Source organism: Festucalex cinctus, chromosome 13 (assembly GCF_051991245.1).
Source record: "Festucalex cinctus isolate MCC-2025b chromosome 13, RoL_Fcin_1.0, whole genome shotgun sequence".
NCBI classification, from domain to species: domain Eukaryota; kingdom Metazoa; phylum Chordata; class Actinopteri; order Syngnathiformes; family Syngnathidae; genus Festucalex; species Festucalex cinctus.
Genome location: NC_135423.1, coordinates 10,288,070 through 10,306,308, shown reverse-complemented (window position 1 = coordinate 10,306,308; position 18,239 = coordinate 10,288,070). Strand labels below are relative to the sequence as shown.

The 18,239-nt window shown below is 45.1% G+C and overlaps 1 long non-coding RNA gene across 1 annotated transcript in view; it reads right to left on the bottom strand.

Annotated features, from left to right (window-relative positions):
- Window positions 1-18,239, bottom strand: part of LOC144033492 (uncharacterized) — a 56,607-nt gene that overhangs the window by 6,363 nt on the left and 32,005 nt on the right. The gene's annotated exons all lie outside the window — the stretch shown is intronic.

Genomic DNA, 18,239 nt, shown 5'->3' with positions numbered 1-18,239 from the left:
ATTTTGCAGGGGGGAGATCAAGTTTTATGGCGGCAATGAAATCTGAGTGATTTTGGTAATGATTACTTATGGACCTTTTCATGCACTCCGCAGTAATGCCATAAATAAAAACTAACTATAATGAACATCCAAAACTATTAATAACCACAGAACTGAGGTACTTTCATCATTTTCAAGAAAATTATGCAATAATGGTCAAAGTCTAAACTCTAAACATTTGTCCAGTCTATCAATATTTTATGAAGGATGATCTGTAACATTCACTTACACTCACATGCAGATGCACTGACAGCCACCAGAGGGCACTATTTAAAATATTTTACGATAATGACGCTAACTGTGAGTGAATAGGCCACAAAAGGACAATAATAATGGCTGAAGTGATTTGACTATATAACAGCAGTCCCAAAAGTAAATGATGAATTAAATCATGGCAATGTACTGTAAAATACACAATTATTGTTCTAATTTTATTCTTCATTATTCATTTAATTCCAACTTTACTCCACCTTATCTTTTTTTTTTAACTAATATTATTTAAGAAGTAATCCGTAATGGCTAAGTAGATACTAGTTAGTCCACTCTATTTCTTGGCTCAATTAATCTATTTATTCATTTTTTATTTATTTATTCATTTTTTCTTTTTTTTAAAATTTTTAATTCTTTGGAACTTCCTGCCTTCTGTTAGTTTTGGGAAAATGTCCTGTTTGTGATTTTTTATTTATTTTTTTAAATATTGGATTAATTCAGATTTATAAGAATGAAATTGTAATATAAGGAAAAAGTCATACTTAGTAGAATAAAGTCATAATATCCAAAAAGTAAGAGTAAGTCATAGAAAAAGGTCTTTAAGCGAAGGTGTACGTTAAGTGTTAGCGCTAGCGACACGAGAAAAAAATGCTAAATGTAATATTACAAGAGAGGAAAAAAAATGTGGGGGAAAAATGAAGCACTTTCAAGAAATAGTTGTAATATTGTGAGGAGAATTAGTCAAAATTGGACAAGAAAAACATCTCAATATTATTATTTTTATTTGATTAGGCATTAATGAATGGCTAATATGATATCAAGTCCACACAATCAGGATGAACATTTGGCCGTGATTGTTTTTTTCTTGGAAACATTCCGACTTAGTACATCATTTCATTTTTTCTTTCCAGTGTGTCCCTAATTGTCCTCCTCAGAATACAAAAAAATGCCTCTTAATTTCAGCTAGTCATACTGACTACTACATATAAAAAAATATAATAATAATAAAAAAAAAAAAATCTATTTTTTTTAACCCTTTCCAGCCACTGCCCTTGTCCATTTTGTCAAAATAAGTTGAGAAAACTTGAGCTTGTACATTGGTGGCATCGAATAACCCTAATGACCCCTCCCTGGATGGCTTGGTGACATCGTGACCTTTCAAGCGCATATGCTACATACAACGTCAACCTCACAAGACCTCTCGGACCCCCGCGAAACGCATCCCACCTGCCTCGGTATCCCCCTCGGTACCGTCTCAGTCCCAGTGGCACTTTAGGAGACTTGTTGGCAGGCCACTTTGCAGCTGACAAATCACTTTGGACTCGTTACACTACTGTGCAAATAAGTCAGTGAGTGTGTGTGCGTGCGTGCGTGTGTGTCTGTGTGTTGTTATATCGGGATGACCTCTTTGTGCTCATGAGTATTTATTATGATTAAATTAATTGTTATTATGGGGAATAATTATTGTTACAATGCTTTTTTCGTGTAAATATTTGTTAATACGACATGAAGACAGTTGTGAAAAATGAAAAGTGAAAGTGTCACGTGACGAATGCTTGTTTGCCAGATGAATAAAAAGTAAGAAATATGCTTCAGTCTCATTCATGGTGCAGACAACCACAGAACATTTCATGTTATTTCATAATGTGTAGTACCAGCTAAAGTCGTCAAGGTGGCGCCAGTATGTGCTATGATGTCATGTTTTGCAATCACATTTTTTTGTGTCCAGTGGAGTGGAGCTGTGTCTTTGTCAGAAGTTCATCTGAGGACTGAATGACCTGGAATATAAATGACTCATTTACATATTTACATGAATGATGAAAAATCATTCTTAGCCCTGGTTGGAGACTCTAATCCATGCTTCAGATTCAAACTTCAAACTCGAATCCGGCCTTGAAACCGTGACAATGGCTCCAAACTAATTCAGTAACATTACCCCCACTTTAAAATCCTAACCCAGAATTCAAACCATAATTTGAAAACCTAACACTATAATTTAACATCCTAATGAGCCTAAAACCTCAATTTGAACCACGAACCCAATTTTGAAACGTTCACTTGAAACCTTAACCCTGTTTGAAACCATAAACCAGCTTGAAACCTTAATTTGAAGCACCAACATTTGTGGGAAACTCTTGAAACCCTAATTTGATAACCTTACTCCACCTGATAGCTTGAAACCCTAATTTAAGCTTTGCTTGAAACCTTAACTTAAACCCTTAACATTGGCTGGAAACTCTGATTTGAAACTCCCTTGAAACCATAAACTCAGTTTTTAATTTGAAAACCTTACTTAAAACCCAAACTGTAGTTTGAAACCGTAATCCTGTTTTGAATGCCTAACTGTCTTGAAACCTTAATTTGAAACAAGTTTGAAAACTCACATTTTTATTTGAAACCCCAACTTTGTCTGTTAATAAACGCTGGCTTAGAACCCTAACCCGACCGCCATCTTTAATTGGTTCGGATTGAGTATGGGACACCCTTTGGTTGCTCCGGGTTTTCCTCAAGTGGTGTAGAGGGTTGAAGATTTGGGCTGTCTGCTGCTTTCTAATAAAAATTAGTGGGTTGTGGGGGCTTTTAATCAAGAGAATTTTAAAACATGTCTGTGTCTCTTTTTCACACAATTCCTGATGATGGACGGCAGGTAGACCGAGGTCCGCTTTGGGCAGCGACGCCACCTCACACATTTGTGGAAGGAATAAGGCCATGTGCACCTCCCTTTCTCACCAGGAGGGGGAGCAATTCTCCTATCCTGAGAGAGGAAGGCTTCCATCCTTCTGTCCCGAACCCTTTTTCCAACACTCTTCGTTGGTGAGAACGCAAGCTGAATAGTCTGAATAAATGTCATTTAAAAGTCCGTTTCAATGCAAGTCTACTGATTAGTAGACATTAACAGCTGTGCGTGCGTGAACCTGTTTGAGAGTTTTTTTTAGTGTCTGTGTTCATGTTTGTGTTAGGTGTGAGGTTGTGTGCGAATGTAAGGATCCTAACTCAGACAGTAATCAGAATACAAAAAATATTGTTCTTTTGGACAAATTTGACAAAAAGAGCATGGAACAATCCAAGGAATAAATACAAAGTGGCAAACCAAATACAAGGCCACAAGCAAGTTGAATGACTATATCAAAACTAGAAGAAGATAAAAATAGCATGAAAACAGAAAACGAGCAGAAAGATCAGGAATCATGTAGGCAGCAAGCAAGGTAAAAAAAAAAACGCGAATGACCCGACGCCTCCTGTGAGCAAACGCCTGGCATGCATTTCAACCCTGCTGGTCCCGCCCAGCTCATTTGGGGGGCCCAAGCAAAATAATGCCAAGGGGCCTATATTTTTGCAGCCTCATTTATTTACACTGTACTGTGCAACCTGTACATCCCTATTTCAAATGTTTATCAGATTTGGGTGCAGTGCTGAAGATACTTCAAACTTCTCATCTCAACATCCGTCTGTCGCCACGGAAACTGAAACACACAGGTTAACGGAAAACAACCACACCGGTCTCACAGAACAGAATGGAACGCTCTGCTTGCTGTATACGCGTGCGTGTGCACAAGTGCATGTCATTTGTATTCGTATTATCATGGCCTCCTGTTGAACACTTTTCATCTGAGGCTATTTGGGAAGGATTTGCAGCCAGCCTCCCACGTAAAGCATCCCTGCTCAGTGTGTGTGCGTGCGTGCGCGTGTGTGTAATTGGATTACTTGGCAGCGGAGGACAGCGTGTTGTCAGGAGGATGCTAACTGAGGCTGCAGATGCGACACATGCGACTGTAAAGAGGCTCAATCACCTGGGATGACACTTACACACACACGCACACACACAATAAAGCAGAGGCTTGTGGGATTATGAAACAAAGGACCACACACCCTCGCTGTCTGCTCACATCCTGCCCACCCCTTAACACACGCACACACAAATCACGTTATGCAGTTGAGTCGAGACGCACGCACCCGTGCCAGCCTCGTTTTATTTCACTCACTGCATTGTGTGATGATTGTGTAAATGTCAAATGGGCTTTCACTTGTGTGATGCTTTTCTACCTTGACACTCCTACAATTTGCTAACACAAACACACAATATAATATAAAGGGCTGGACTGGCACAGAAAAATCGGCCCTGGCATTTTGACTTATGTCCACCGGCCCAGTCTGGCTCGACCCGACTCCTGACCATACCTGTCTACTAACACGTTGTTCTGCCACTGATATTTGGACTGATGTTAGTTCAGTTTGCTGTCCATATTGAAAATGGATTAATGGACAAGTCCCTCTAAATTGTGGGCCAGGCTCTTGGGGTAAAATGGAGGAAAATAATAGCTAGAAAGCACTGTATCGGCCCGAGTCACGACAGTAAGCATAACCCTTGCATGAACCTAGTCATGATAGTACCCCCCCACCCCCTCTAAGGACGCCTCCTGGCAGACCCCTAGGTTTAAACAACCCTTACATGACCCTAGTCATGACAGTAAACATAACCCTTGCATAACCCTAGTCATGACAGTAAGCATAACCTTTGCATGACCCTAGTCATGACAGTAAGCATAACCCTTGCATGGCCCTAGTCATGACAGTAAACATAACCCTTGCATGACCCTAGTCATGACAGTAAACATAACCCTTGCATGACCCTAGTCATGACAGTAAACATAACCCTTGCATGACCCTAGTCATGACAATAAGCATAACCCTAGTCATGACAGTAAACATAACCCTTGCATGACTCTAGTCATGACAGTAAGTATAACATAACCCTTACATGACCCAAGTCATGATAGTAAGCATAACCCTTGCATGACCCTCGTCATGACAGTAAGCATAACCCTTGCATGACCCTAGTCATGACAGTAAGCATAACATAACCCTTACATGACCCAAGTCATGACAGTAAGCATAACCCTTGCATGACTCTAGTCATGACAGTAAGCATAACCCTTGCATGACCCTAGTCATGACACCACATGATCAAATCTTATTTAGGACTCACAAAATATACAAGAGTAAAGGTTTATCATCAATATCAGTAGTGTTATTATTATTATTATTATTATTATCATCCATCCATTTTCTTGAACCACTTGCTCCTCACAAGGGTTGCGGGGGTGCTGGAGCCTATCCCAGCTGGCTTCGGGCAGGAGGCGGGGTACACCCTAAACTGGTTGCCAGCCAATCCCAGGGCGCACAGAGACGAACAACCATCCACACTTACAAGCACACCTAGGGTCAATTCAGAGCGCCCAATTGACCTGCCATGCATGTCTTTGGAATGTGGGAGGAGACCGGAGTACCCGGAGAAGACCCACGCAGGCACGGGGAGAACATGCAAACTCCACCCAGGAAGGCCAAAGTCCGGACTCGATCTTGTGTCCTCAGCACTGGGAGGCGGATGTGCTAATCACCCCGCCTACTGCCATAAGCCAGCTGGGATAGGCTCCAGCACCCCACTTGACCCTGGTGAGGAGCAAGCGGTTCAAGAAATGGATGGATGGATGATGATGATTATTATTATTATTTGCAAATTGCTATCCATTCCAAGTAATTTGTGGATGTTAAGAAGTCGTTGTATTGGCATATCCACCTTGAAGTACAAATTGCACACGTGGATGGGAAAAGTGATCCCTCATCTTGTTGAATTGTCTTTCCCCGGGTTTTCACTGGATGCGGTTGCGGTGCGGTTGCGGTGCGGTGCGTCTTGACTGCGTGCTCCGGACGGGCAATTTTTTTGTCAATCCACACCGGCTCCGCACAGCTGCGGTCCGGCAGCTCCGTCGCCGCCCACTTCCCAACGTGTCTCGCGGGACCGCGCGCGCGCGATCATGTGGCATTTCACAACGACAAACATACAGAAAGTCTGCTCAACAGAGAAGCAGAAAGATATGAGATTCCATGCAGCATCCTTTTTTTGGTTGTCCTTGTAAAGTATATTAATAACGAGAGTCGGGTCAGTGCGGGTCCACTCTTTATTTCTGTCTTCCCCGTCCGGCTGCCGCTCAGTACGGCAAGCGAGACGGGCACAACAAGCAATCGCGAACATCAAACTCACAATACATTACAGTCCTTATAAAAAGGATGTGCCGTGTCATATATTATTTTGTGGTTTTCCACCTCCAATATAAACCTCTCCTCGTCCATGTTCGCTGGTGTCTAAACCGTGAATGAGCACATGGCCCGGCGACGCCCACGTCACGTTTTGCTGAAAAACTTGCGAAATAGGAGCTGGCGAGTGTTTTATTCTGAAAGGTAACCGGAAATTTATTTTGAAACTGCCTCGGTCTTCCTGTCCCGCTCGATGTGTTTTGTACTAGCTTGCCATTTGCCGGAGGCCTACCGCTGCGGCGTCCGGCAAAAATAGAAAATAGGTCTATCCTTGCGGAAGGCTTGCGGCACGCCGCAGGCCTTCCGCAGTCGACACGCAACGCACCCGCAAGCGGTGGAAACTGCACCATTCGAATGAATGGAATCTAATTGCTTGCGTCGCCGGACCGCACCGCAACCGCACCGCAACCGCATCCAGTGAAAACCCGGGGTCAGTGATAACAACTTTGATGTCTCATATGATTTGAAACAAGGTGATAAACAATGAATGTGAAAACAGTCTGAATTTGTGGCCAAATATGGCCTAAGCCTGATTGATGTCTTGTTGATATTTCAGCGCGGCTGGCGGACGTGATTGGCATCAAATTGGGCTGAATTCAAACGAGTGCGGAATCTTGACATTCGCTCGCACGCGCCAAGTTGAAAGCGTTTGCGACGCACGTCCAACTGGGCCGCAAATTCACCAGATCCTCATTCAAGGAAGGATTTCCCATCCGCATGCACGCGCGCACACACGCGCATTCGTCCTGATAAGCGGTCAAATTGCACTTTTGAAGCGAGACGTTCTTGACTGAGTTCACGTTTTGATTCTGTTGCCGCCACTTTCCTCATCCTCGTGCGTCCCCATCCAGATCCTCAGGTTGGAGCCAGCGTGTTCCTCATCCCGACTCCCGATGACTTTGTCAGCTTGCGTCATGACGACGGCTGCTGTTTTTTGCGCTTTTATCTCGGCCAAACAGGCCTCCTTCTTCCTTCGCCGCCTTTCATGTCTATTTTTACAACTCATTAGCATCACACGTCCCATTTCCAAGTGGAAACAAAACAACAAACGACAGGCCGGAGGCTGCAGTTCAAATGGTGGGTTGGGGCGTGTCGACCAGCGCCTGAGGTCAGCTGAGGTCAACCCCAGCAAGTGTGCGGTCAACTGGGGTTGCCGCTGTCATCTTCATCTTGTTTATCATCATCATCATCATCATCCTCCTCTTTATCCTGGTCTCCCTTGGTGAGTCACGCTAGCAGCAGTGCCCGCCCCCTCATCTTCATCTTCATCACATCCAACAATGACTCACTTTGGGGCTTTTTTATCTTTGTGTGTGCATGTGCGCACATTTGCAGCTGTTTGTGTGTGTTTGTTGGAGACGCTGGAAGGAGGTGATGAGGATCAGGACGCTCGCTCGCTCGCTCACTCACTCTGTGCCGTCTGAGGCTTTTGGGGAGACTTTTACAGCCTCCCAGATTGCGCCGCCATTTGGAGGTCGGATGGGAATGTGTGCAAAGCGAGAGGACGTCTGCGGGGACCTTACGTAAGATGAAGAGCACTTCCTGTTGGTCCTCGTCGCTGTTTAACATTCAGCGCGGGAGAGCCAGTGAGCGGGAACCCTCAATAGGACGGCACGCCAGATGGGAACACGCACACACACGCACACACACGAAGCGCCAGCTTGTGTAAAACCATTTGCATTCGGCATCCTCCGTTTCCACATCCTCCTCTTCATCTTCCTCCTCCTCTTCATCTTCCTCCTCCTCTTCACTTCCATGGCCGTCCTCCATCTTCCTTTTGTCAATATTTGCCTTCCTGGCACTCCCCCACACACAGCTGCCTGTTTTGTGATGAATAACGAGGTCATCAGGTGCTCACGTTGCCTGCGATGATGTCACAGCATGTACGCCACAAGAGGTCTGTGTGAGCAGGATGCTAATTGGCTGTGTGCGGCGGGCAGTGGGCGGGGCACGTAAATGAGAGGCTTCACCTGAAGCCGTTTTCAAATGACCACTTCCGTTTTACATTTTCAAGCATTTCCTTTTTTCAAGAATCTTTGTGTGCGCCCGCCGACTTGTATGAGTCTTGTCGACTAACTTCCATGTGGCCAACTAGCTTCAGTGGCAGATTTTTAGTTTTGCTAGTTGCCCTGTGAGACAGTCGAGCCCAAAAGGACATCTCCACCACTGAACTTCCTCCCAGATTCAACACACAAGTGATCATTCCGATTGATAACTGCCCCTCCTGACGAGATCATCAGCGGTCTCTGACAAAAAAATCGTTGACGGCTTTTCCCTCACTGTAGATGACTGGAAGCCAAAAAACAAACGTCTCGTCCCCGAACATCCTGGATCGACTCCCTCAACAGCATTCGATGCGCCTCGTCAAGCAAAGTCCTCCGTCAACCTCAACACATCCACAACGTCTGCCAGCTGTTCCTGCTCACTGCCGTCAACACATCGTTCCTGTCCTCCAAAAACTTCACCAGATTTCCACCTCACAACAGATTCAATTCCAAATTCTAATCTTCACCTACAAAACATTTTCTTTTGTATTTTCTCAACTTTTACTTCCGTCGTTTTGACCCACTGCAGAGCTAAACAATGTTAGCATTGGAGGGTGCATCCTGATTAGATTTACATTTGGGCTCACTTCCTGCGTCTGCATGCTGGATTTCCATTGACAGAAATGAGCAACATGCAAATTGTGCAATAGCAAACTAGTCATTGAAAGACTGACATTTTGTAAAACTATTGCAAAAAAACTTTTGAGCCTCTTACAAGGTGATTTTTCAGGTGTGTCCATTGAAAAAGGGTCATGGAAACATGTTTCTCATTTTCACCCCTCATATGACCCCACCCAGTCACATGGGTGGGAAGTCAAGGAAGTACAGGTGTAGTCACTTTTTGTGTGGGACAGTGGCAGCTGTTGGTGCTCATTCACGGAAGGGAAGCTCATTCTTTTTCTGCCCAAACCATTGTTTATTTACTCAAACTTTCTCTTAGTAAGGAAGACTATCAAATGGCTTCGCCATGTGAGAGAGGAACACTTGGCATGGATGTGAGAGAGGAACACTTTGGCTTGAACGAGAGAGAACTTGACCAGACATAGAGAAACTTGACGTTATCTACACAGCTTAGCACACCTCAACTGAACACGACAATACAATACAATGCTACCTCGATGTGTGAACAAACCCCACTGACTAAATACAACACTAACGAGACACTAACAAGAGACACCTGAGAATCACAGCAGGCAGAGGGCACTAATTAGCAACACAAACGGGGAGGGGAGCTACACACAGGTAGACGAGGTTAACTATGATGTGACTAGGGGAGACAAAACCAGACAACATAAACACCCCAAACTAAACCAAAACCCAACCCCCCAAAACCAAAACACTTTTTTGGGTGGAAGGGGTTGATATTTTAGGGGAAGCTGAGCTTTCCTTGCAGTCTTGGAAGAATCGCCACTGGTGTGGGAACGTTTTTAGCCTCAAATTTAGCCATTTAGCTTTACAGCTCTCTCCATGCAGACAATTTATAGTTGTTACATGAGAAATGGATTTTTGTGAAAAACTGTGATGCAGTTTATGTTCCTCCATGCAAGCTCGAACGTGTTGTCGCTCTGCAGTCGCGCTCCTTCTTTGGCCGCTGCCCACATTCTGTCTGCTCTCGCTCCTTTACAGTCACTCTCATTGGCCGCCAGCCCCATTGCTAACACATGCACGCACACACACACACATTTATGGCAGGGGTGGGCAAACTTGGTCCTTGAGGGCCGTAGTCCTGCAGGTTTTCAATTCCAATCAACAGGATCGTTACCAGGCTTATGCAGAGCTTGCTGATGAGCTGATCATATATAAGGGAAATCGGCAGAGACGCCAGTTGCCCACCCCTGATTTATGGTATATACTTTTGATTTGGGAAATCCAGATCCAGAAAGTCAAAACCCTGAAACAGTTTGGCTTTAGCCATAGATGCTACTTCTCAACAGGTGGAGACGCGCTGCCTTACCTGCCAAATGAGTAGAAGCACCTGTGACGAAAGACAATCTGTGGCAATTGACACTTTCTGGACCTGGATTCACCAACCCTGCTTTTTGTTCAATGCGTGCGTGTGTGCGCGTGTGGTGAGCATCTGATTGGTGATTACTTCCTCTGGGAAAAATGAGACGCAACAACAACAGGAAGTGTGAGATTCATCTGGTGTGCCTCCTATACAACTACACACAATAACACACACATTGATTTTTCACTCACTCACTGATCTTTGAGTCAGCTCCATCCTCACAACACAAATGTGCAAACAGCAAAGACACACCCGCTGCGTGTGCCAGTCGACAAACAAGCGCATGAATGACATCATCACGACCAATGAGCACATCAAAGATGACAACATGAACAACAACAACAACATGAGCAACGAAAAAAGCGACGACAACATGAGCTTGTGCGTGCTGATAACCTTGGCCCTTGCCCCTCCCCCTTTTGAAAGTGTGTGTGTGTTATTGCCTTTGTTTGGTCTTTTGTGCGCCGCATCGCTGATAAGAGGCAACGAGGTGCCACCTTGTTGTCTGGATAAGACGGCGGCGGCGGTGGCGAGGTGGCCCGACACTTGCTGACAGGAGATGATAACATGATCTGGCGCCATTGGATAGACCGTACGTGATTAGCATATCGCGCACGCCGCAGCATGGAGGACGGGACGACTTCCTGTTTGGCCCGATGGCGCGGGATGTGCACGTGGGACGCTGGTTTGTCATCCTTTTTAAAGAAAAAGAGCCACGGTTGAGTTTATGTGACCAACGTCAGCCCCGCCCCACGTTTGTCACAACTGCTCTGTGATTAGCCAAGAGTGGCTTCAGTCAAAAATCTCATATATCATTGGTTCAATAAATGTAAACAAAGCTCCACGTGTGGCTATCTGACTGCGTCATTTCCTCGCCGTCTTCTTTGACAGCAGCGAAAATTACTGTAAAAAAAAATGCATGCAAAATTATACAAAAAAAAAATTCTGAGAAACAGCGACACGCCATATCCTCCTGACTACCAGGGGGAAAAAAATATTGTCCAATCATGTTTATTTTGATATTTCCCAATCTTTGTGACGTAACTGGAATACTGCAAAAGAAATTTTTGAAAAAAAGTTATTTTTAAGCTACGATGGATCCACTACAGAGGACATTTTTTTAAACGTAAATGCTAGGCTCAAATACAGTCAAAATAATTCAAACAATACTTTAATGTCTTCTTAGGAGTCTTATCAAAAACATGCTAACAACATTTAAAGCCTCAATTTGTTCAATAGAAAGTTATACAAGGGGAGATGCTCATAAAGGAAGAAAGACGATCAACTGATGATATGATTTGGAAAAGTTAATCCGCCAAAACCACAAAAAACAAGAATGATCAGGAAGCTAACAGTCCAGTAAATATTAAATGTCCTCTTTTCTTCATTGCCAAAACAATCACCTCCATTTTGTTTGGAGAGGCAGAGAAGGTCAACAACGAAGTGTGTGTGCACACCTCAACAGCTCATTAGCTGTCCTCAGAGACAAAAAGGCGGACTTTCCAGATGAAGGATGACTTGTCGCCGACTTTCCTTCGAAATGTCACCTGGCATCCTTTCACACACAAACGCACGCACACCCCATCACGCACACACCATGTTTGTTTACGCGCCTGACTGCCGTGGTAACGCTCGACTCGGATTTGAGCTGCTGTGTGGAAAATGAAAAGTTGTGTTCTCGCTTTTGTGCTGGTCGCCATGGCGACATGATGGCGGCCAAGGCCGACGCGGCGGAGCCTTCATCTTGAGTCCTTTTTGCCGAACGTGGGGAGAGCGCCGCACGATTCGAAGCAAGAGTTGTCAGTGCTCGCGCAGCTCATGTGACAGTCGCGAGTACCGAGTGTTCGGTCATGATGTCGCAATCTGTCGCCAAGGGGAAGCCCTTGCAAGCGTTAGCCACCGTAAAGAAACGCAACCAAACACACTGGGAAGGTGACACGCCACCGTCTCCACCACACGAAAGAAAGAAATTCTGCATTGGCAGGCCGACACACGCTGCCGGTAGCTGGCCGGCTCTATGAATTGTGGGTAAATGTTGACTTAGCGACTGAGTACTCAGCAAGCAAACACACAATCTCCCGCAGCTGTGTGTGTGTTATTGACTGGGTGTCTGTGTTTGCTCTTAGCTGTTAGTGATTGTTCTTCTACTTGATCTTGTTTCTGTCAGCCAGCTGCTGCTCTATCATGTCCCCCAACAGACACAAACACACACGGGCGGGCGATGTTGAAGGCCAGGCAGCAAAGAAGGATAATGCCAGGCAGCCTTTACATGATCTGATGATCTTCAGACACACACAAACAGACGCACATGCACGCGCACATGCTAGCAAGCGCTCAAAGGCACATTTGCTTGCATCCACGCAACGAGGAACCGACCACAACATGTCAACTTGGGCAGTCAAAATGGAGCCAAAGATCCTCACAGGGTGGCCAGACCAAGAGATCTGGATGGACATAAATGGCAACCCCACTTAGTTCGTTACACTTCCTTTCCTCAAAAGTCCACCGGGAAAAGGGCACTCATTGGGATTCGGTGATGAACTTGAACTGAACAATGACTGTTGACCACAGAACAAGCCAAGTAAGCCAATTTTGCACATACACGTTGTCAGATAGGCTGCGTGACCGACAGCTTTTTTTGCCATTCAAAAGCCGCACGTACCGAAACAACGTTCACGGAACTAACACAATTGATTTCTCATTGTGTATGCGCGAAACAAACTGTCGACTTCTCCGCTCCCCGTGAGGAAAACAGGACAAAATATACAGGAATTTAACTCAACTCAACTCAACTTTATTTATAAAGCGCTTTAAGAACAGGCATTGTTTAAGACCAAAACAGTAGAACTACGGTATTGTATTTTAGAGGACACTGACAGAAATATTTTCAATTATTTTATTTTGAAGAGGTCGGGCAAGCGCCGCTTAATAGCTTACTATGACGGATCGCCACTGATAGATAGATAGATAGATAGATAGATAGATAGATAGACATGCACAGAAAGAAGTTGCTAACTTCCAACCTCACTCTGCGAGAGCGCTAGCTAAAAGCTAGCTAGCTAACACCTTGATAGATAGCCACAGGTCAGTAGTGAGTAGTGGTGAACGTCTATCCATGATCCTGACAATGGTGGTGGGCATACCGGAGCCTGTCCCAGCTGCCTTCGGGCAGACGTGGATGAAAAGTGCCACATGTTGCCTTGCGGCTGTTAATGGACAAGTAGAGGGAGGGTTAGCATTGGGTCTTTGGGGATCAGGAGAAAACCAGAGGACAGGCCAGGAACTGCATGAGGAAGTCTGGCATGGCAGAGAAGCATGTCGGAAAGGCAGACAGGACATGTATGGAGAGGGAGGCACAGTGGTGGTGAGGTGAGCTTTAGGTGTGACGGAGGACTTCCAGGTGGAGGTTAGAGTTCGTCAGGGAGGCCATCTGAGCCTCGCCATCTTGGCAATAGGTGGACGGATGAGCTCAAAACGGAATGGAAGCCCCGCAAAAGGTTCACCTTGGCTCAGCTTGAGCCTCAATGTGTGACATAGTGGGCAACGTTAACACAACTGGGTCTTGGGCACACCTGTTGGATCACCTGGGGGAGAGTGTCGGATGTGGAATGGGAGACCCCAAACTCAAGACGCCTTCAGCTTGAACTGCAACCGTAACAAACAAGACACGTCACGCCGAAAACTCATGTGGAGTCGCAATGTTAACAAATTGACTAAAACACACACACGCACACACTCTTGCTCAAATGAGATGTGCTCTCCTGTTTGCAGCACTTTGGATTTAAGGTTTCATCTCCTGTTTGTGTGTCTGAGTTTGAGAGTGTGCTTCTTGAGGTCACCTTTAAGATAGCAATTTAACAGCTGAGCAGCGCGCACACACGCGCGCGCACACGTCTCGCTACACACTCGGGAGCTCAGACAGCGTCAGGGAAAGACCACCTGATACAAAGAGACAGGCTAAGGATTGTTCCCAGCTCTGTGTGTGTGTGCGTGCGCGTGCGTGTATGTGAGCATGTAAAAGGAGCACTTTGTCAGCTTAACATTGTCATCAGACTAGTGTCGGGTGAAATTCTCTTGTCACACGCGCACGCGCACGCACACACATCCGTGACAGCAGAGGTGACTTTTGAGGAAATGTTGCAGAAATCTAAACGAGAGGAAGGATGAATAAATAATTTAAAAACATGAGTGGAAAGATGAAGCAAAGACGCCGAAGGGATGACGATGGCTCGGCCACATGACAAGTGACAGATGATTGACAGCTGTCGCTCGTCGTGCTGAGAAAAGTTGAAGAGAGCAGCCGATTGGTTCACGTCAAACTTCATCAGTGTGACTTTCGCTTGCACACGTGTCCAAATGCATACGGCAGACATTCAACATTGGAGCCAGGGACTTTATTGACTGCGTGTGCATGTGCGTGTGTGTATGTGAATGTTATCATCAAAGTCTAGTCCTGCCATGAAACGCACCCCCAGACGCACACACACCCCTGTCCGCACATGACTCCTATACTGCCTTCTGTAATTTTTCAAGCTTCTTGTACACCTTACTAACTGCCTTCCTTCCTTCTTCTTATCCTTAATCATTTTGTGTTGTCCTTGCAGGAAGACGAAAGCAAAGACGTGAGAAGGTGTCCATGTGCATGTATCAGCTGCTGTTTCCTTCAATGAATGAAGTGTTGGTAGTCCGGTTTTGGTCTTTTTCCCAGTTGCACACCAACATCAACACAACTGCACCTTCACGTGTAGGGGAGACCGGGGCTAGTTGTAGCACTTTTTATACTTTGATATATTTCTTGGAATCAATACATCATGTATAAACCAAACATATACCAGAGGAAAGACTAAAGTCTTGGGTATATTTTTCGTATTCATGTCATTTTCGTACTTTGTGTCGGTGCAGAATTATAAGCCATCAAATAGAGGGAGTGACGTGTGACATGTTGCCCCACCAATGGGTAAGTTGTCACACCATATGGGGTAAGATGTCACATTGGATTTTGCAATTAATAAAACTATGACAAAACTATCCTTGTTCTCCTGTTTTGTTTTGTTTGTTTTTACAGCCATAAAAATTGTATCTGAAGAACAATTCTGGCATACGTAAACAGAGTTGCCAAAGGTGCATTTTTCAGTGGCCCATTCTTTGCCTATGTGACAACAAACCCCAAAATGACTGAGACAAGTTGCCCCAAATGACCATGTTGGCTAATTGCTCTATTTCAAAGTTAGCTTAAAACAGAGCAGTGACTGAGGCATGACAAAATGCCTGAATCTCTCTTCTAACGAGACCACAGGATTTGCTGCTAGAATTTGTCTATGTATGACGCCTGTTTCAAAATATATGAAGGTGAAAAATTTTGTTGGGTTGTGCAAAACATAACTGGCACTGATCTCAGCTCACAATGTGCTATTCTCTTCTCAGACATCCATTCATCCATCCATTTTCTTGACCACCTATTCCACACAAGGGTCGCGGGGGGTGCTGGAGCCTATCTCAGCTGTCTTTGGGCAGTCGGCAGGGTACACCCTGGACTGGTTGCTAGCCAATCGCAGTCTTCTCAGACGGTACACAGTATATTTACCGGTATATATATTTGTACGACAAAACTAGTATTCGACTTTTTCGTTGCACCCTCTGGTGGATAAGAAAATTGCAATGTGACAACTAGCCCCGGTCTCCCCTACCTGGCTGTCATTCCCGCCCTTGCTTCCTCGTTTCCTTCCTGGGCTCTGTAGCCAACAGTCGTCATTTGCTTCCTTTCCTTCATCTGGAGGCCTCCAGAGGTCACACCTCTCATGCTCATTAGGCCCTCATCATTTGAAAAGAATTTAGTGACTATTGTCAATATGTGGATGACGTTTGGATGCATACGACCATCATGAGCATACGTCACACACATCTCTCTTTGGCTCTCTGAAAAATGGCAGTCCTCATCCCACAAGGAAACCAATGTGTGTGTGTAACCTTGAAGCCTCCTTGAACGCCTGACAACCTCCAACAAAGTCGGCTTCTCTTTCATTTCTTTCTTTCTTCATTTTCCTTTCGCTCTTCCTCTGCCGCCTGCTCACAAACAACATCCAAGAAACCTTCGGGATGTTCTGAACATTCTGTGCTCTCGCACACACACACACACGCACCCGCACACACCAAGTCAGCTTGTTAGTCATGGAGGGGGAGGGGCATCATCTAGAACAAACCACCAGCTGTGTCTGATTGATGCGTTGTGCGTGAGCGACTTCTGATCCATTAGCATAATTGTCGCTAACGTTGTGATGCGCCAGTTCAGGTCATCTGTTCATAGCCTTAAGTTTGTTTTTGCCTTCCTCGTGACGAGGTTTGCCTTGTAGCCGGATGTTTACCTTTGGATCACGTTCTCATGGCGTGACTTAAACCCGTCCGCTGCCATTGATCAGTGTACAGTTTTTCAGGGTGATGTTGAGGTATCCTTGCTCTCGCAGGATGAATTCTCGCAGTATTTGTGAGTTTACAAACTCCGGAGAATACATCTTGTACCGCTCCCGTTGATTTCCACCGATCGGACCAATCACAGAGCGATATTGTGTTTGGGGCGGGATATGTAACTGTGACGAAACCAGGAAGCCAACACTAACGCCGGGACTAACAAACAAACCTAACATGGACGAATGGACGCTGCAATTAATTCTGTTCTTGCAGAATTATTCACCGTTTCCTTGTTGAATGTTGAACAGCGAGAGATGCTTCGTGCATTTCTTGCGGGTAAGATGTTCGTACTCGCCCCCCCCCCCCCCTTTGACATGAACGAAGACAAAATTTTCACCCGTGGCCGTGATTGGTTAAAACAAATGTGTACAATGTCGCATCGTCCAATCAGCTCGAATAATTGTACGGAATGTCCCGCCTTTCCCAAGCAAATTACCGTGGAGAGGTACCAGATGGATATTGCGGAGGACTCATTTGAGTGAAGCGCAATATCTATCTGGCTATTGCCAGGTTAATGTTGAGGGTTCCTGTTGCTCCACACTGTCAATTTCAAGTTTTGGTTCCAAGCTTTCCTTAATGTCATGACTAGGGTCATGCAAGGGTTATGCTTACTGTCATGACTAGGGTCATGCAAGGGTTATGCTTAGTCATGACTAGGGTCATGCAAGGGTTATGCTTACTGTCATGACTAGGGTCATGCAAGGGTTATGTTTACTATCATGACTAGGGTCATGCAAGGGTTATGCTTAGTCGTGACTAGGGTCATGCAAGGGTTATGTTTACTGTCATGAATAGGATCATGCAAGGGTTATGCTTACTGTCATGACTAGGGTCATGCAAGGGTTATGTTTACTATCATGACTAGGGTCTTGCAAGGGTTATGCTTACTGTCATGACTAGGGTCATGCAAGGGTTATGTTTACTGTCATGACAAGGGTCATGCAAGGGTTATGTTTACTGTCATGACTAGGGTCATTCAAGGGTTATGCTTAGTCATGACGAGGGTCATGCAAGGGTTATGCTTACTGTCATGACTAGGGTCAAGCAAGGGTTATGCTTGGGCTATGCAAAGTTTATTTTTGGGTCATGACCGTGTGGTCAAGTGTCTGTTTTGAACTGATGTAACCAGCATCTAGTTTCAACTGGTAAGATGCTATGTGATTTCAGGAGCTAAGTGATGTCAAGAATCTTTAATCTCTTTATCTGGTCAACAGCCAATCAGATAATTCCATGTTAGTCCTGTTGCCCACATGTCTAGCCACAACCAATCAGATCGATTCGCCGTTGATATAAGCCTGTCTGGGGAGGGTGTGTTTTTGTCAGATTATTACCTCTGTTCCTCTGTGCAACTCTTGTTTCTCGTCTAGTCAAGTTAG